Genomic DNA, 21,345 nt, shown 5'->3' on the forward strand with positions numbered 1-21,345 from the left:
GAGTAGATTCGACTGAGTCTTCGTTGTCGTACTCGTACTATTCGTTTTTGTTGTTGTTGTTGGTTTAGATCGTTTTGCGTTGTCGTCGTATCTATCTGCTTGGCTTTGGCTTGACCATGCTAGAAGCAAGTAAGCGCATAAGGTGCGGAGGGGCTTTTTTTTCATTTTGGACTATGCGAAGAGAGTTTCGGAGAAGACAGCTTTTAGGTTGTTTGGTTTTGGTCTTTGGTGGATATAGTGGTGCTACTGCATGCTGCCTTTGGTAATAAGCTATTATACATATACCTATAATTTTAGGATTGACGTTTTTTTACCTATCTTATATACACAAATATTAAAAAAACAATACAAATTGGCAGATTTACTTTACTATTTTATTCAACCGTCGTCGACGAAAAATTTTGATCGGATAAATTTCGAATATACCAAGTGGAAAAGATATCAAGTCGAGTAAGGTTGAAATAAGGTAAATGCTTATTTGTTTGTGCTTTACTTATATTTTGGGAGATTTTTTAAATTAAAAGCTAATCCTTTAAGTGAAAACGTCAAAATCATTTGTTACTTAGACTGAAATTTATGTTTTTTTAGTTGAGTGTTGCCACATTGATCTGGGATCAAAATAAAGATTATTTTATTTTGTGACACTTTATAATTTGACAGTTGACATTCAATTTTTGAGGTTGTCACAGTCAATGGGCATGTTCAGACAGTACAGGGGACTTTGACATAATCTAAGTTTCTAGTATCTGATTGACCAGCTGCCAAACAATTGTCTTCCAACTAAGGTAACTTTATTGGAAAATTTACTAGAAAGTTAGTCAAGAAAAATCTCCCTTACTATCAAATGAGTCAACTTTTTATTTTATTTTAATTGAATGTGGCCACATTGATCTGGGATCAAAATAAAGATTATTGTATGATTTATTTTGTGATTCTATAATTTGACAGTTGACATTCAATTTGTGAGGTTATCACATTTAATGGGCAAATTCAAACGTCATATTGAAGGGACTTTGACATAAGACCAGTTTCTAGTATCTGATTGACCAGCTGCCAATGTCTTCCAACTAAGGCAACTTTGATGGAAACTTACTGGAAAGTAAGTCACGAAAAATCTCACAATTCCATTTTATGTTTCGTGTAAGGGGCCAGTTGTATGTAGCTATCATTGAAATCAATCCGGACAAATTTTGGAACATAATTTGATAATATTTGACTATGTTTCCTTTGAATAGGAATGAAAATTATATATTGATCTATGGCAAATCACAAAACGAACTTCTTTTGACGGAAATTCATTTTCCTTTAGCTGATACGATCAATTTCAAGCAGAGGCAAATGAAGTAAAGTCCAGAGTTTTAAGTTTAGGACACTTTGTCAACCAAAATCAAAATTTGCGTTCAAAGACTGCAATTGAAGTCCCTTATGCTGTGTGAACTTGCCCAATCATTTCTATTCTACGCTAAGTAGATAGATTTCAATGAATTAACTGTCACTTTATTGGGTTTAAAGAAAACACTGCACAAATCAAAACTTTTCTCTAAAACCACAATAGAACAACCAGTCATCAGAGTAAAGGCAGATAACACTTCAAACAACTCCCAAATGTATCATTGGGCATTCATTTTCTTAATCTAAATCGTCACTTAATATTGATTAAGTTTAAACAAAGCCTTAAGTAGTTATTTAGTTTAATTTGACATTTGTCTTCCCTGACATAACATAACTTTTTAAGGAGATTTTTGTACTAAAGATAAATGCATTACCTTAGATCTGTTCGCTTATGACAGAAAGTTAGTGGCTCAATATTTTTAACGACTTAGTAAATAGGTAAATCAATTTTTAGCAACTTTCTAGTCTAAAAATGATAAACGATTTTATTATCATACTAACTGTTAACAATTTGTAAAATTTAAAGCCACGAAATGGCTACTTTAACTTTTAGCAATTTGATAAATCCACTACACTTATTCTTATAAGAGCAGTGAATGGAATGGTTCAGCCAACAGTAGGGGACTAAAATTAATAGGTCCGTTTAAGCGGAGTTGCTTTGTTTATTTACACGAACTGTCACTTTTTAGACATGTTTAGATGCTGGTTTGTCAATAAAAATCAATTAGCAATTTACTAGTTAGCAAATGTTTAACATTTTGGTAATCCTTAGTAAAATATTTAGCAAATTGATAACTAGTAAATTGTTAAACTCTTAGGTTCTTTAAAATTTTTCAAGCTTATTCAATTAAGAACAACTTAACTTTGATAAAACGTTGGAGCTTATTCTTGAAATTGACATTTAATTTATTTGTCGTTTAATATCTGTCACTTTGGACATGAGAATTCAAAATGGCTGTTTATTTTTAAGGATATGACTAAAGGCGTGTTTATATTTTTATAATTTTAGTTCTGTTTGCTTATGTTCCAAAAATGACACATGTTTTAGAACAAGCCTATTTACCCATTTTAAGAACTGTTAAATTATTTTATTTTTAAACTTTAGGAAAACATTGAACGTTTTTATTATAATTTTTAGAAATTAACAGTGTTGTTTTTGTTTTGTTGGGAAAAAAAAGAAAAAGAGAGGTCTCATTAACCAATTAAAGGTACATTCACACTATTAAACTGCGCACACTGCAAATGAATGCCAGCTATGCCAGTATAAAGTTAAGGCAAGTTTTCAGCAGTTTCAACGTGATTAGCCGGTTTCATAGATTTCCCTCCAACTTCATCAACATTTTACCTTACCTTCTCTTCCATATGTACGAGTATAAATGTATGTATGTGCTTGTGCATCAACTATTAACAACCGGCAGGCGGGCAGGCACAGGCATTAGGTATAGAAGCACTATATAGCTTAGCTTTAGCCGTAGCGCAGCAGCAGCAGCATGAATTCTACTATTTTATTGTTGTTGCACTTATAGCAGACATTAGAGTAGGACTTTTTTGGAGGCAGTGGCAGAAGCAGAGGTACTCAATAGAAGAGTACGGGACGCTGTAGTGAAGTGAAGTGCAGTGCTGCAGCACTGCAGCAGCAGCACCGTGTGCATGAACGAAGTAATATATATATATTGCAGATATGAGATTGTTGCTCTCCCATGCTGTCAATGCTATTGCGCTGATCCATGCTTGAGTTTTTTACTATCATTTTTTGTTTTTGTAAGAGTCGCCCCACGAGTTAATGCAACCATTCAACTTTGCTGTTGCTGCCACGCTGGTGCTTGTTCCTTAGCTTACATTATTGCTATTTGATGATAGTCGCGCAGCTTTATGCATTTTAAGCCCACCATTCCAGTTATGTGTATATACGATGATGATGACGGTGTATCTATGGGGCCCGTGATCATGGGGAGGGGGAGGGCAAAAGGGGAGCTCGAAACTATTCAAGTATGTGGCAAGGCACATACTGCAGTTGATTAGATATACAACTTTTGTATCCGCAAGGTATGAAATCAAACATTCCATTCCAATTCTCTCTACGTCTCGTCGCGTCCCCCTCACGTTCTCATATAAGAGATGCGACAAACGGACGCGACGCAACAGTTGGACGGTTGATCGGACGAACGGACGTACTATAAAACGACATCATAGTGAATGCATAAACGTCGACAGCAACGACGACGACGACGACGGCGCAAACGACAACGAGCGACGTCAAGTTGTGCACCTCGTTTGGGGGCTCGTATACACCCATTTGACAGGTATGCCGTGGTTGTTTGTTGTTCGTACTGTTTGACTCGTACTTAGATAGAAAATTGCACATATACGGCAATGTTGAGTATTTTGCAACAGAAGTTACTTACCTTACTACAACAAAAATTAAATAAAATGCACAGCGAACTAAAATATACCTACGTATACCCACACTTGGTATTGGTGCTACGCGAATTGCGAACCCGTCGTCGCGCCTTTAGAGTTCTGGTTTTTCTTTTTCATATACCTAGCAAAACTCAAGCAATGTAAAGGGGGATTAAAATTGCATTGATTGCTGGCAAAGGAAAATTCAACAACGCAGCAATAAGTTTTTCTTGTTTGTTTTCATATGGATTTTTTTTGACTTTTTTGATTTTGCAAAAGAATTCAAACGTGGAATGTGAAAATTGGGCGGAAATGTATATAGGTACCTAATATACCTACTTAAATGAGGTTGACTATGGGCTTTCTTTTTCTTTTTGTTTGTTTTATTTAAACAAAATAAAATATAATTGTCTTAGGTTGTCAGTTTTAAATGTAAAACGGAAGTAGTAATGGGGATAATTTAATGCACCTATTTGAACATAAGTGTAAACTAACCTTAATACGAAAAATTTAGTTCGTCAAATTGTTTTTTTTTCCCCGAAGAGAATAGCTTATTCAACCTTAAGATGACGTTTATTGGTAAAAGGCCATAAATGCCTTCCAAATATTGACGTAATTTTATTGAAGAATTAGGTTTGCATATTCTCAACTGACAGCAGGAAGTGAGCATGCGACCTAAAAGCTAAGACTTCACTTTGATCGTTTGATTAAATACAAATAGTAATTCTAAACAACTTTAGGGCATATTTTCAGAAGTATCAATTTTGCTGTCTCAGAAGTAAATGAAAATAATTGTTACAAGCATCGATTCTTTTGAGGTAATTTTCGACAACTTTTTGACACATATTAGGCGGTATCTCCAGCCATAACTTGACGAATATTAGTTTTAAGTGCTCAAGAGTTAAAGGTTTATCTGCATTAACGCGGTCTTTCACGTAGCTCGACAAAAAAAAAGTGTCCAGTGTTGTCAATTCACATGATCTTAATGGCCAGTCAACATCGCCACGACGAGAAATTACGCCGCGAGGAAATATTTCTTTTAATAAAGCCATATTCGCTCGAGTTGTCGCATGTGGCACCGTCATGTTGAAACCACATATTCCTCAAGTCGTATTTTTCAATAGTAGGCACATATAACAGTCTTTCCATCGTCGTTTTGGAAGGATTAAGGTCCTATCACACCTCCGAACCAAAGAGCGCACCAGACAGAGATTTTTTGTGGATGTAATGGCCTCTTTTCAATTACTTGAGGAACTTCAGAACCCCAATTACAACAATTTTGTTTATTACACACCGAGTGAGAAATGTGTTAAGAATTGGTTTAAGAACCTAGTTTGACAGATGTCGAGTTCTAGCCGCAAAATGGATAACTCGTTATAACGAAACATTAATGTCAAAAAACAACTTTCTGAGCGAACTACCTAAGAATTTTGGGATTTCGATACTCATCCAATGGAAAACATTTTAAAACACGTCTTGTTGAAACCACATATTCTTCAAGTCGTATTTTTCAATAGAAGGCACATATAACAGTCTTTCCATCGTCGTTTTGGAAGAATTAAGGTCCTATCACACCTCCGAACCAAAGAGCGCACCAGACAGTTAATTTTCGTGAATGTAATGGCTTCTATTTGATTATTACTTGAGGAATTTCAGAACCCCAAATACGACAATTTTGTTTATTAACATTCCCACCAAATGAGATGTGTGTTAAAAATTGGTTTAACAACCTAGTTTGACAGATGTCGAGTTCTAGCCGCAAAATGGGTAACTCGTTATTACGGAACATTAATGTCAAAAAAGACTTTCTGAGCGAACTACCTATGAATTTTTTAATTTGCTATTCATCCAATGGAGAATGTTATAAAACACTTTTTCTTAACAATAAGAAGAATGTACCTTTAAGTGTGTATTTTGACAGCAATGAGGTGAATTTTAAACAATTCAGCCCAATGGCATCTTACTTTAGTTCAGAATACTCTTGGTGTCCTTTTTGACATTATCAGATTTATAAAGTACGGTTCGTTTATAAAATGCTATCATTGTTAATACGTTGTTTATATTTCTAATTGACATAAGAACATCTGTCAAACTATTTATGTTCTCGCGAGCGATCGAAACTTAACATAAAAGAGATAAACAGAGGATGTGGAGCTCTTTAGGAAATAATCATCAAATATACTATTCTCTTAAAATACCTAACCAATTTAAGTTGAGCAACTAAAGTTACCTTTGAGCTAACTAAACTTGTCTTCATTATGTCAAACATAATGAAGTGTGTAATTGTTATTTAAAGTGACACTTTTCTCTCATTAAACTAAGATTGACGTTTGCTTATACTTGTTTGATTAATGAGCGAAAATTGATATTTTCACACCCAAATTTGTCAAAGCTGTAACAAGTCATCAAATATAAAATGTCTCTCTTTTCTTTATGAAAAAAGATTCAACCTATCCATATAAGTGTTAAGCAAAATTACATATAAAATAAACAATAAAACAATTTTATGTCGTTTCACTTGACTTGGCAACGAAATCAAATAAGATCTGTTTGCAAATTTTTAAATGACGTTTTGGATTAGAAGGTTCTTCCGATTTGCTTTTGCTCTATCTTACACTAACATCTGTTTCCTGGTTACGTGTTTTAAGGCATAACTTGAAGATTAAGTTGACAATTAAAATTCACCTCACTTCTGTCAAAATACAAATTCAAAGGTGAATTTAAGAAAAAATTTCATATCTTCTAGTGTTGCTTAGGTTCAAAATAACTTAAATACTTATTCCCTGTTCTCCAACTCCAACACCCCATCATCATCAACATCATCATCGTACACCGAGAACAAAATGTCAAAGCAACATAAGCAGCTAGGCCAACTAAAATGCTGATGCGTATGTACACTTAAATTTTCTATATACTACATCACACACGCCTCTGGGTCTCGTTTCTTCTTGCGAAAAGAAAAATACCTATTATAAAAATAAATTGAAAAATAAACATAAAATTAAAATGAACAAAATAAAAATACTACACAGAAATGTGCCACAGACGCAAATACACAAGAAAAATGCGAGAAATAAATTCCTTAGACTCATACGTCATTCGGCCATAATGTTATAGTATGGCTATTTTAAATCGCGCGTTTTGTACTGCAGGGTTATTTTGTTTTTATTTAAATTAATTCTTCTTTTTCTTCAATTTATTTGTATTTTTCGTTAATTTATTTATCATCCTCATTTTAAGATTCAAGCTTTTAAAGATTGGTGATGTATAAAAATGTATACATACCAAGATATACATATGTGTATTATTGAACGTGTTTATAACTGATTTTTAATGACATTAAAATATCTAGGTACATACGTCATATTAAAATGGGAATTTACGTATTCAGCTACTTGGATTTTTTTTCCAAATTTTAATTTAATGACATTATTATAATAATTTTTTATTTTATCTTTTATATAATAATGCATTCTTTGAATGTCTTATATTGTCATACATATTTTGTTGCTTGTTTTAATGACTTTAATTTTAAAATAAAATAAAAGTGCAACCTTCCCCTTAAATATTTACACCAGAATTGGGCACGTTCAGATTTAATCAAGAGTTTAACGCGAATTAGATTATTTTAGCTACCCTTGTGTTAACATACATTAAAGCTGTCAAAAAATAAAACTTAATGTCATTTTTTTTGACAGCTGGCCAATCAGAAATTCTGTTTTCTAAAAGTTCAGTGATTTAAATAAGAACTAAAATTGGATAGCAGTTATAATTTTGATTGAGAATTTATTAAGATTTAGCTATTTTTGTCCGTATTTTTATTATATATTTTTTTTTTAAAAGAGTGCATTTCAAAATTAGTTGTATATAAACAAACAAATAGCTATAATGATGGATAACATTTATGTATTTTTAATCCTTATAATCTGTTATGTCAACCTCTATTCTAAGAACACAAACATAACCTAAGTTAGCGGAATGTTTGGATAATTTTCGATTAAAACCAGTTTAATTAATTCAAATTCAATTTGTTATTCAAAAATTCTACCACAAATTAAAAACAAAAAAAATATATATTCAATTCAAAAAGCTAAATGGTTATATTGTTTCTGAATGGAATGGAATTTTTGGCAATAGATGAAGATATTGAAATTTTAATAGACATAAATGATTAAACCGTACATTTAAGAATTTGTTTGTATTGTTTAAGAGACAAACAAACAAATAAGTTGGTATATATCTTTAAGGGTATATATTTGTATCTAATTAGGTAGAATTTGTGTCTTTTCCTGACATAGAACAGTAAAGCTGTAGAAAAGTGCGTAAGATGAGAGATTATTGGTTTAAAAATTTGTATTTGACCGTGAGAAGATAATAAACTTCAATGAGATGGAACTGACACAAATGTTAAGTCCACAGAACATACTTTATAGTTTATTGTTCTGATTTGTCAAATTTTATAATAGGTCAAATTGCTTTGGTAGCACTTTTTCTGACAGAAGTTGTCGTGTTTATCATTTACATTAAAAAAAAATAAATAATAGAAAGTTGACACAAATGTTAAGTCCACAGAATAGACTTTATTGTTTATTGTTCTGATTTGTCAATTTGTATGATAGGCCAAGTTGATTTGGTAGCACTTTTTCTGACAGAAGTTGTCGTGTTCATCATTTATATGAATAAACAAATATTAAGCTGTCATTTACATGAATAAACGAATATAAAGCTTAATGAATAAATAAATAAAATCATGAAAATGAATATAAAATAAACCAGCACGGTGTTCATATATGCGTTTCGCCCCGATGTAATGGTTGGGCTCATCAGAAGATGACCATTACACCTTGTCTTGACGCATATTTTCTCGAATAAATCGAGAATCCATATCATATGACCTAAATAGAGCTACTGTGAATTATATGGTTGCTACAAGTCTTCAGAGAAGATGAATTGTAGCTATTTTTATATCCTTGCTATGGGACATTTGAAGATGAAATGTTTGACTGTTAACAGTCGAATTGGTTTTTCTGAACACCGTTTAATTTAATAAATATGATTTGAAATCATGAAAATAAATATAAAATAAACCAGCATGGTGTTCATATATGCGTTTCGCCCCGATGTAATGGTTGGGCTCATCAGAAGATGACCATTACACCTTGTCTTGACGCATAAAGCTTGTTTGATTTGATTCATTTTGCCATTGAGCAGGTTTAGACAACATAGGGGCTTTATTTGCAGTCAACTTTATTCTTTGAAGGTAAATTTTGACCAAGGCAAATTGTTGGTTTATAAAATGTCATAAACTTCAAATTCAGAACTTTACCTCACAAACCTTTACTTTAAGTTTGAAGTACAAAAACTACCAAACAGTGTTATTGTCTCCAAAACAATTTTTAGGTAAGCTACTAATTATTCACGATTAGGATTTTGTATGGTAAAGAAATTTTAGTTATTTTTTTCCAAATGGACAAAAATCCCTTTTACAAAAAGCGTTGAATAAAGTTTACAGAAAATAAATAAATCACAGAGAAGGTAATAAAGTTCAGCTTTCAGTTGAATGAAAAAACATTATCAACTGTCATTTTGACAGAAGTAGAATTGACTTGATAGTTGGTAGGATTTTTCTCTACCAACTTTCCAGTCAACTTTCCATTAAAGTTGCCTTAAGTGGAAGGTGGCCAATCAGAGACTAGAAACTTGATTAATTTTCAAGTCCTTTATGTCGTCTGAACCTGGCTATTTTCAATTTTCTACCCAAAGCGTACCTAAATGTAAATTAACTAGAACTCAACACGAACGAAATGAGCTTAAATCTGACATAAATGTTAACTAGTAAACTTGGATCTAAATTTAACTTAGTAATGTCACTAAATGTCATCTTATTATTGTTTTATGTTGCTGTCAACCTCACTGATTTAATTGAGTTCAGTTCATGGAATGACAAAGTGAAACCATAGGTTAAGTTTTAGAATATAATTCATTTGTCACATCAAGTTAGGGCCTACCTTCACTTGGAATTATCGTTTAAAGTATGATTCTAATTACCTATTCATGTAAGTAAAGAATTGTTTATAAAAAAAATAAATTAAAGATAAAATACTAAATGATGGCGATCGCGCAAACACTTTTATTTTGTTGTTAATTTAAATAAATTGAATATTTTTTTTTTTTAAATTTAATTTTGTTAACTCTTGCCTTGCATACAAACAAAAATTCTCTGCTGCTATAAGAGATGGGTTGTCATAAAATAACACAACAAAACAACAACTGTTACGACCTTCGCATTCCAGAGCATACGAGGTTTTTTATTGGTTGAATGGCGACGAGAAGCGGGCGCGAATCGGGTGGCGTGGACGCGGACGCGGCCAGAGCGGTGTGAGGCGGTGGCGGACATCTGAATTTAACACACAAAATAGCAAGTGTATTTGCTTTTTTTAAGGCGGTATATATGTATGTTTGTTTTATTTCTTCGCATGGGTTTGGAAAATAAATAATAAAAATAAAAACATACATAAAGTATGTTTAGTTCTGACAGCCAAAGCGTAGCGTATGTAATATGGCACATCGCTGCGAATGCGAACTATACGGGCGGGCATTGGAATTTTTGAAAAGAACTGAAACAAAAACAACAAATTATACGACAGAATGAGAAAGAGATCAACAAGCTAATGAAATATGTATATGGATGAGGACAAAAATAGCATTAGTAAAGAATAAAAATGTTTGTTCATATGGAATATTATGTACATTGTAGTACCTATGTACATGTACATACTTTTATGAGGAATTTATTTATTTATTTTGTGTCTGTTTTTATTTTTGATTTATATTTCTAACTATTTTTGAATCGCTTAACACACACATTTATCCATATTCCTTCAAATGATATTCATTTTTGTTTTGGATGGAATGATTTTATTTGTTAATGAGAAATAGCACGTGGGAAATTTTATTTATTTATTTATTCTTTGGGTATGGCCAAGGAGAACAAACAAAAATATTAATAAATAAATATTGTGTTATGATGTTGAGGAATTTGGCTCTTCAGGGACTTTTATAGGTATACTTTTTTATAGTTTAAATTAATAAAAACGTATATTTGAAACGAACAATTAATTTTAAACGATTCTTATAGGTAGGTACTCAGCCTTATCATTTTATTTGGCACATCATCTAAAATGACACACTTAAGGTTCATTCCATATAGCGCAGGTTGTGAGCATTAAAAATCTGTGACAGATTGAAAATGCCTACTTAAGTAACTAAATTTCCGATTTTCAATTGTAAGCAGAACATAAAATAAAATATCTTAGTATGACATATGAAAGATCATTGGTAATGGCTGCGTTCAATCTCAGGCAGATATAGTATCCGGATACCTTTTTGTTAGTGTTTTACGTGTAAAAGAACAGCTAATTCAAAACAGCTGGGATGTCAAAACGGAGATCCAGAGGTATCCGAGAATTTCTGATCTATATGGGTATCTGAGAGACCAGCTGATTCAATATATCATATATGTTTCAATTTCAAGGAGCCTCAAAATTGCATTCAAATTTGTACATTTTTCAATAAAAATTCAGTGAATTTAATAAAATTGTGTATTGTAAACTTTTTTTTACACTAATTTTGGACCTCAAAATATAAATGTGTGTCTGCTTTTTGTGAATAGCTGAAAGTTGTTTTTATTTTTTCTCATTTAGGTATCTAACTCGTTCAATAAGGTCACCTATCCAGGATACCCTATCCGACACGATATTGAACGCAGCCAACATAAATCTTCAAATCTCCATTCTGACGAAGATCTGCTTCCTAACTTTTCAATTCCGAGAAATTGTCAGTTATACATTTTTGTTGTGATATTACGAAAACCTAAATAGTTCTATTGGTTAAATTGTACGTTTAAAGAATGCAGTTGACTACAAATGAAGTCCCTTATGTTTCCTGAACCCGCCCACTGATTTTCATAAATTTGGTCTCACCTCCTTTTCCCTGTGTCAAATCAAGCTAATTTCAACTCAAACTATGCTTAGAAACAGTCGAAAAAAGCTTGAGTTTCTCTTGCAAACCCTTGACAAACAGGATGATAATATTACGTTCCGTGGGCTTTAACCAATTTATACATACTTTAAATTAAAAAACAATACAAAATTCATTATTTTTTAGATTGAATGTCAAATGTTTAGCAGCATTCACATGAGCGCGACAACGAACAACGAATGAATTACAAAACGTGAATTTATATACTTTTGAAGACATATTTCCACACAAATTTTTAACAAAACGATAGCAAAATAGTTTCTATTTGATTTATGATGCATACTTTTACTTTTCAATATCATAAATTAATAAATTTAAGAAAACAAATTTATTCGTCGTTAAATGTAGTTGAAACGAACTGTAAAACTTTATTCGCGTTCCACATTATCCACACTCGCAAGGAATAAAATAATCGCGCGTACTTTATCTAAAAAAATCACTCTTGTTTTAGTTTCGGTGGTGAATGGTGTTTGGCTGTGGTTAAAGTCAAACTTCATTTGCGACGAATTAAAAACTCTCATGTGAAAGAAATGTCAAAATCGACGAATATTCGTTCATTCGTTGGTCGTGCTCATGTAAATAGTGCTTTAGAACAGAAAATCAAAAGGCAAACGTCAAATTCTCAAAAGTTGACAGCTCAAAATTGAAAGAAGCCAAACATTTTGAAAATGACTGACTTATTCAATTAAGGTATTCTAACATGTGGATTGGAGGAGGTTAAATAAATTCCATAATTTTTATATCTTTAGATGAAAACTCAATATTTAACACGAAATAAAAGTTTTATCATTTTTTATTGGAAATTCCGTTCAAGCTCTTAAAACAGAGTTAGTCTTTTTTTAAATTGATAAATCATACTTTGATCTACAAAATTATACTGTGCAATGTTCATGTACTTAATGTAGATCGTTTATCTGCTAATATAATATGAACAACGCCTATCTTTCATTATAATTTCGAAAAAGCTGTTATCACATATGAAATTCCTTACCTATTTGACTATCTTAAGCAAATATTACTTAAAGATAAAATGAAATTTTTAGAATTCCACAAAATATAATATACAAACAGACTCACACATATTCAAAATAAAAGAACAAAAAAAACACCCTTGACGTAGTTTTAAAAATACGCATAAAATAAATATACACACCCTGTATAAATGCCTAAATAAAGTACATAAATGTATATTTATATGTAAAGAAAATTACCTTGTGAAACAAAAAATGAAAACAAGAATTTAAAAATAGAACTTCCAAAGGTCAATGGCATATTTTGTGTATTTTGATATTAATTATGTCTTCAATTTTTCATTTAAATATTCAAGAATGAATTACATATGAATATGTATGAATTATGTAATTTTTAATTTACAAAAAGAAAGACAAAAGAAAAACGTACATTCTTCACCGGAGCAGCATATCCGGTGTGGACTGTAGAGTGTGGACCACCCCCAAGGTGAAGAACTTTTTTGATTTTAAGTCGCAGACACAGGAAATTCCACAAAATTTATTCATTTCGTTTAAAGGTACGTTCAGATATCAACATTTTGTATATCGCTTATTTATTGGTACATCCGATCCGTCGTTGTCGCGTCGGTCGTGTCGTTAAAAATCTAATCTGAAGAATGTACTACGAATTTAAAAACAAAAATTTGATAAAACTATTCAACGAAAAAAAAAAACACCCTTGACGAAGATTTATGTTTTGTTTTTAACACAATTTACTTGTGTTTAATTTTTGTTTATAGATATATTTTTATTTTTTTAAATGAAGCTATGTCAAGGTGATGATATTGAAATGAGCCAGTCAAGTCATATATCACGCATCTTATTTCCTTTCGTAATGGTTTTGTTTGTTGTTGCTGTTTGGCTTACACACATTTTTTAATGCGTACTTGAGAAATTCAATTACAATTGTTGTACGATGTGTATACGATCACAGATAGTAATTCTTTGTTTTATCATTAAAACAATTTGTCAACGTTTGACGAATAAACAAATTTAAGAAAGACGTGCCTCTTTACACCGGATATAAGAAAGAAGGAACTAAAAATGAAAAAAAAAAAAGATTTTTAAAGCTCTAAAATAATTCTAAAAAGTAATAACATTTATGATATTTAATCGAAAAAATATGAAACAAAAACAAGAGTGGTCCTAGGACACTTCCTTGTGGGATACCATTTAAATTGTATTGATTTGCTAAGGAATCGGTTAGTAGTGTAAGACTTCAGTATTTTGTAGCACTTTTTGTTTATCCAAGTCCAAATAAAGACTAAACATTGTCAACATATGTAATCCAGCGATTAGTGCCAAATAAACTTAAGAATCTTGTTGCTTACTTAAGCCAAAGTTTACAGACGCCAAATTCCGATTATATGAAATATCTTATAGCCATGGTTTCCGGTTTAATCAGGTGACTGTATAAAATTATTATTTGGAAGAACAAAAACGTATTCATACTTTTTCACAAAACCACACAAAAAAACCTTCTTTTTGAAAGAACCACTATAATATAAATGAAGATATACTGTTTGATTGTATTTCTTTTATTAATATTAATATAATTTAATCATTTTTGCAAGAAAGAACAAAAAACAAATAACAATAAAAGAAAACAAGGAGATTCCTGTAATTTGCATGTTTCTTAAGTTTTTGATTAAATGTATCTACTTTTTTAACTTCTCGTAGCTAAATTTAATATATTAACTTTATCTGATTTGTAAACTTGTTATTTTTTTTGAAGATTGGATGTATTTGCATATATATTTTATATACGTAGATATAAAGGTGTAGATACACGTGGGTTGGAATTTAGGAGACAAATAAGGCAATCAAAATTTTTAAATTGACATTATTTTTTTTGTATTTTCATTAAGCATCTGAAGAAGTTACAAACGGTTATAATTATGTTTATAGATAGGTTAGGTATAGAATAGTTTTTTTTAAATACAAGATTTTCAAGGCTTTGAAGTTTTGGATTGAATGGAATACCGTGCTATTAGCCTTTTGTTGAGAATAAAATTAAATTATAAAAGTTTAGTTTGAAAATCTAGTTTTATTAAAAAGATTTTTAGCCGAAAACAAATGTTTACCAATTTTAGTAGCATTTCTTGCATTTTTACAAATTGGATGAATGAAATTAATTTGAGAGATATCAAGAACCGAACATTAATTTTTACCAAATTTGGGTACTACTTTGTGTAGATTTTAGTTTTTATAAAAAAACGGACTGTTGGATTTTTATAAAAAAAAAATTACTGAATATCGAAAACAATAATATCTGTGCAGTAACAAAAAGTTTTAAGACAATATTTTTAATTTTTGAAAAAACTATTTGAGTCGAAAGTAAATTTTTACCAGGTTTTAGTATTGTTTTCTTGTTCAGTTTTTTTTTTGTAAAAAAAACTGTCAATTGGATTTTACTCAAAATGTTCTAAATATTAACTTCAATATTTTTTAAAAGAAAAAAGTACTGTAAAGCCAATATCTCAAAGTTTTGAAAACATATTTGAGTTGAAAATCAATTTTTACCAACTTTTATTAAATTTTTTTATAAGTTTTTATTTTTTGTAAAAAAAAACTGTCAATTCGATTTTTCTCAAAATTCTATCGAATTTAGAAAAGAATATTTCAAATAAGATAAAAGTAGTATAAAGCCAATATCTCAAATTTTTGAAAAGATATTTGAGTCGAAAATCAATTTTTACCAACTTTTATTATTTTTTTAAGGTTTTTTTTTTTTTTTAAACTGTCAATTCGATTTTTCTTAAAATTTTTCCATATGTTGAAAACAATATTTCTTGCAAGTTAAAATTAGCTGAAAGCCATAATCTCGAAGATTTAAAAAGATATTTGAGTCGAAAACCAATTTTTACCAACTTTTGTTAAATTTTTTGTAAAAAAACGGTCAATTCGATTTTTCTCAAAATTTTACAGAATGTTGAAAACAATATTTCTTGCAAGCTAAAATTAGCTGAAAGCTAAAAATAAAAATAAAAATATATTTGAGTCGAAAACCAGTTTTTACCAACTTTTGTTAAATTTTCTTTTAAGTTTTTATTTTTCGTAAGAAAACTGTCAATTAAATTCTTTTCAAAATTTTACTTAATATTGACAACAATATATTTTGAAAGATAAAACTATTTTAAAGCTAATATCTTAAAGTTTTGAAAAGATATTTGTGTCGAAAGTCAATTTTTACAAAAGTTGTATTAATTTTTCTTTTTGGTTTTTTATTTTTTTGTAAAAGACTCGATTTTTCTCAAAATTTGTCCAAATGTTGAAAATAATATTTCTCATAAGAAAAAATAAGTTTAAAGCCATAATCTTAAGTTTTTGAAGAGATATTTGAGTCGAAATTCAATTTTTACCAACTTTTATTAATTTTTTTGTTTAGGTTTTTTTTTTTTTAAAACTGTCAATTCGATTTTTCTAAAAATGTTTCCATATGTTGAAAACAATATTTCTTGCAAGTTAAAATTAGCTGAAAGCCATAATCTCGAATTATTAAAAAGATATTTCAGTCGAAAATCAATTTTCACCAACTTTTGTTAAATCTTCTAAAAAGTTTTTATTTTTCGTAAGAAAACTTTCAATTAAATTCTTTTCAAAATTTTACTTAATGTTGACAACAATATATTTTGAAAGATAAAACTAGTTTAAAGCTTATATCTCAAAGTTTTGAAAAGATATTGGTGTCGAAAGTCAATTTTTACAAAAGTTTTATTAATTTTTCTTTTTGGTTTTTATTTTTTGTAAAAAGACTGTCAATTCGATTTTTCTCAAAATTTGTCCAAATATTGAAAATAATATTTCTTATAAGAAAAAATAAGTTTAAAGCCATAATCTTAAGTTTTTGAAGAGATATTTGAGTCGAAATTCAATTTTTACCAACTTTGAGTAATGTTTTTTAAGGTTTTTATTTTTTTATAAAAAAAACTGTCAATTACATTTTTCTCAAAATTTTTTCAGATGAAAAAACTTCATTCTTCGTTGCACAAATTTGGTTTGGAGATAAAATTACATTTTAGTCGTACAATTTTCGATGTGAACATTTTTTCTGACAAAAACCAAACTTGTTTAGTATCATATTACAATATATTATACAAAATTTAATTCAAGTCTCTGGCGTTTTTGGTTCGTAAGATATTTAGGGTTTTTAAACTGCACTTTCTTCATCTTTCTACCTTATTCTCTGTACCACAAAATTTATTTGAAGTCGATATCTCTTCTGGTTCTTGAGCTATGGACGACGAAAAAAAACGTCGCTAACGTACGTACACACGCAAGCACAGACATCCTTCTAAAAATCTTTGATTTCGACTCTAGGGACCTTGAAACGTCGAGAAATGTCAAAATTTTAAATTTGACAAATCGAACCCATTACAATAACTTCCTATTGGAAGTTAATAATTTTAAAATTAAGGGGTTTATCCATTTTGCGTTTTCATAAGTATATGCCTGGAATTCGACATCTGTCAAACAAAGTTGTTAAACCATTTTTTTTTTGAAAGCCTGAAATTGTAAAAAAACTACTTCAAAAATGGTGATTTGCCAAATCGTTTCCCTTTGTAATACTGAAAATATCGCTGCTGTAAGTGAATTTTTTTTCGAAGCAGAATATGTAACAATACTTTGACAAATGCTCTATACATATTTGTCAAGTTATGGCTGAGAAATGTACACAAAATGGCTTACATCCCATGTTGGGCGCCATTTAAGCAAAGAGTTTGGTTAAAAGCGATCATCACATTTTAGGTGTCAAGAAACTATGTATTCAAAGCGTTCATATAAATCATTATTATAAAAGTAGAAACTAGAAGAATTATTTGGAACAAAAATAAGATAATTCAAATGTAATATGGCCTTTTGTTGGGCGCCACCCAACTTAAAAAAAAAAACACAGAATTACTTTTAATGTATCCTTTGAGTTCTTATTCTAAGAACTGTGGTATTGTATCCAATTCATCATTATTCTTAATCAACCTTAAACTTAAATTGTGTAAAGTACTTTTCTAATCAAACTTGTATACATCAAAAAGCACACAGAAAAAAAGAACTTACTCATCAAAGACATATATTTTACTCATGCTATGTCAAACCGTATAACAGATTATTTTATTCACCAACAACGGTATTAGATTAGCGACTTTGTTGCTAAATAATTCCCTCATTCAAAACAATGCAGTGACAAAAAAAAGAACAAAATACAAGACTAAATAAAAATTTGATGAAAAGGGAAAATTTCGTATTCTCATTTGTCCCATCAGAACCGCATACAAAAACAAAAACTGGGTGTACTACTCGCACATATATATATAAAACCAAAAGAAGCCCCATAAAAATTACAAAGCCATTCCTTGCCCCGATAGAATTTCAAATACAATACATTTTACGAGAGTGCATCCCAAAACTCTTTGTGACTTTTTAGCTCAGCCAGCTATACTTGCAACATGTCGTCCATTAGAATGTTTTGAGTTGCGGTTGAGTGCAGCCCTATAATGACCAACACCACCCACCCACAGTCTCACCACACTGCTCCGTAATAGCCGGTCAACCATGCCGTGCCTTACATCACCCCTTCCAACGCTCTCGTTCTCTTCCACCAGAATTATGGCCGGGGCCTTCTTTGTGAATCCAATTTGTATTGCAAGGGTGCTGCACATTCAACACCTTCTCCCCTAGCACCGCGGATCATTGCCCCGGAATCAATGGGTCACATAAAAAGACATACTATTTCTGTATATATATCCATGCTGCTGCCTGACGATATGTAAAATAATTCCAAAGAATTTAATTATTATTCTGTTGTCTGTTTCTAACCTAGCAGAAGTCAGCAACTTTTGCCATTTTGAGAGCGCGACTTGTGCACTTTTTCTTGCGTTCTTATTGTTGTTTGAAGTGTTCTTTTTCTTCAATCCCTATATATTGTCGGTGACAGGCAGAAGCTATCCTGTTCGGCTTTTCTTCTTTTCTTTTATTTTTGCAGACACTGTGGGAAAAGCCGCTAATAAAATATTAATAACTTGTAAAAAACGAGCATAATACATTTTGTTTGTATCTTCTGGAATTTGTTTTATTGGAAAATATATATAAATAAATAAATGACAGATAGGGAGACAGAATTGCTGACGTTTTGTTGATCATCATACGTTCAACATCGAACGTGCTGACAGACATGGCTGCCATCTTTTTGTCACTTTATAAAACAAAAAAAAAGCCTCTAAAATGTTCGCCTTATCAGCAAGACAAGAAAGAATATTAAAATATTGCGATTGTATATTTATTTTATTTTTAAAGAGGCTTTTAAAATGGAATTTTGATAATAAATTAATAATAATAAACAATAATCTATCATTATCAATTTATGCATTCCAACCTAGGACGGCCAAAAGAAATCAAAAAGCTACTTTAAGTATTTCGTTATGCTGATAAGATAAAAACACTTCAAGAAAGTCGTCAAGTTGTGGTACGGTACCTATGCATACACCGAGACAGACTGTCAAATGGACAAAAATAGATATGATGACAAGCTACTTTTAGCTTTATGATTTTATTGGTCAAAGGAATTTCTGTATCTATATTTACCTTTCAAGCCTTTCATAGCCTCAAAAGCTTGATAGTTTAAGTGTGAAACACAATACAGCAGCTATTGAACTACTTTTTAATATTGTATGTATGTAGCTCGAAAACAAAATATATTTTCTGTCAAAAAATACAAATTAATTTGAACGAAAATAATTTTGCAGACTTTTTGGTGTATCTATTGTTGCAAACCTAAACTAATGGCTGATTATGTCTAACAGCTGATATCTGTCCACAAACTGATAAGTATATGTAGTCATATCCATTAACTGCATGAATTAATAGTCATTGTTCGAAATATCAAGAAAAATGTGGCCATAGAGTATGACACCGCCATGTAACCATTCCCTTAAGTTTCAACAGTTTTGTGAAACATACTGTCAAGAGTTATGTGACACGAACTGTCAATTGTTTTAATGCGAACTATAAATTCCCTACTTTATAGGTGCATTGGGCAGGTTTAACCAACATTTGCAGTTTGACCAAGGCAACTAATTAGGTTTTAATTGTCATGAATTTCAAACTCAGAACTTTACTTCGCAAATCTTTTCTTTAAGTTGATAGTACAAAAAGTACCAACAAAATGACTGTCTTAAAAACCCTCCTCAGGAAACCTACAAGTCCACCATGACTTGTATTTTGTATTGTAAAGAAATATTAGGGATTTCTTTTCCAAAGGATGCCTTTTACAGAAAGCATTAAATTAAGTTGTGCAGAAAATAAATAAATCCTAGAGTAATAAAGTTCAGCTTTCAGTTGAATGAAAAAAATTATTAACTGTCATTTTGATAGAAGTAGACTTGACTTGATAGTTAGGGAGATTTTTTTTGACTAACTTTCCAGTCAACTTTCCATTAAAGTTGCCTTAATTGGAAGGTAATTTTTTGGCAGCTGGCCAATCAGATACTAGAAAGTTGCCTTACTTTGAAGTTCCTTATGTCGTTTGAACCTGCCCATTGCCTTATATCTAATTGAAAAATCCTTTTGGACTTAAGTTCCAGATTTATACTTCTGCTTTGTCAGTTTTACACCAGAGGGCGGGACAATCAATAAAATGAATTTGACATTTCAAGACTATCAAAGCAATTTGACTTCTTATGACCTTCTCATTCCCATTTGATCATACATAAATCCCCTACTTTCTAGGTTCATTGTTTTACATCTTACTCCTTTTGGACTTAAGGTCCACATTTGTACTTTTGTTCTGTCATTTTAACACCAGAGGGCGGGACAATTAATAAAATGAACTAACCTAGAAGTTTGGCATTTGACATTTCAAGACTGTGACAGCAGTTTGAAGTCTCATAACTTTATATCACTTCCATTTGATCATAAATAAATTCCCTACTTTCTAGGCTCATTGCTTTGTATCTTACTGCTAACTTCTTGTGGACTTAATTTTTAGGTTTTTACTTCTGTTTAATTATTTGTATATTAGAGGGCGGAACAATCAATAAATTGAACGAAGGCAGAAGATTGACATTTGACATTTCATGACTATCTAAGCAATTTGACGTCAACTCATTCCCATTTGATCATAATTAAATCCCCTACTTTTTAGATGCATCGCCTTACATCTAACTGTCAAATCCTTTTAGACTTAAGGTCCACATTTGTACTTTTGTTCTGTCATTTTAACACCAGAGGGCGGGACAATTTATAAAATGAACTAACCTAGAAGTTTGGCATTTGACATTTCAAGACTGTGACAACAGTTTGAAGTCTCATAACTTTATATCACTTCCATTTGATCATAAATAAATTCCCTACTTTCTAGGCTCATTGCTTTGTATCTTACTGCTAACTTCTTGTGGGATCAATTTTCAGGTTTATACTTCTGTTATATTATTGTTTTACCAGAGGGCGGGACAATCAATAAAATGAACTAACCTAGAAGATTGACATTTGACATTTCATGACTATGATA

At 30.8% G+C, this 21,345-nt stretch overlaps 1 protein-coding gene across 1 annotated transcript in view; it reads left to right on the forward strand.

Annotated features, from left to right (window-relative positions):
* LOC129953777 (protein kibra) overlaps positions 1-21,345 on the forward strand; it is a 48,293-nt gene that overhangs the window by 18,011 nt on the left and 8,937 nt on the right. The gene's annotated exons all lie outside the window — the stretch shown is intronic.

This window comes from Eupeodes corollae, chromosome 1 (assembly GCF_945859685.1).
Source record: "Eupeodes corollae chromosome 1, idEupCoro1.1, whole genome shotgun sequence".
Classification (NCBI taxonomy): Eukaryota; Metazoa; Arthropoda; class Insecta; order Diptera; family Syrphidae; genus Eupeodes; species Eupeodes corollae.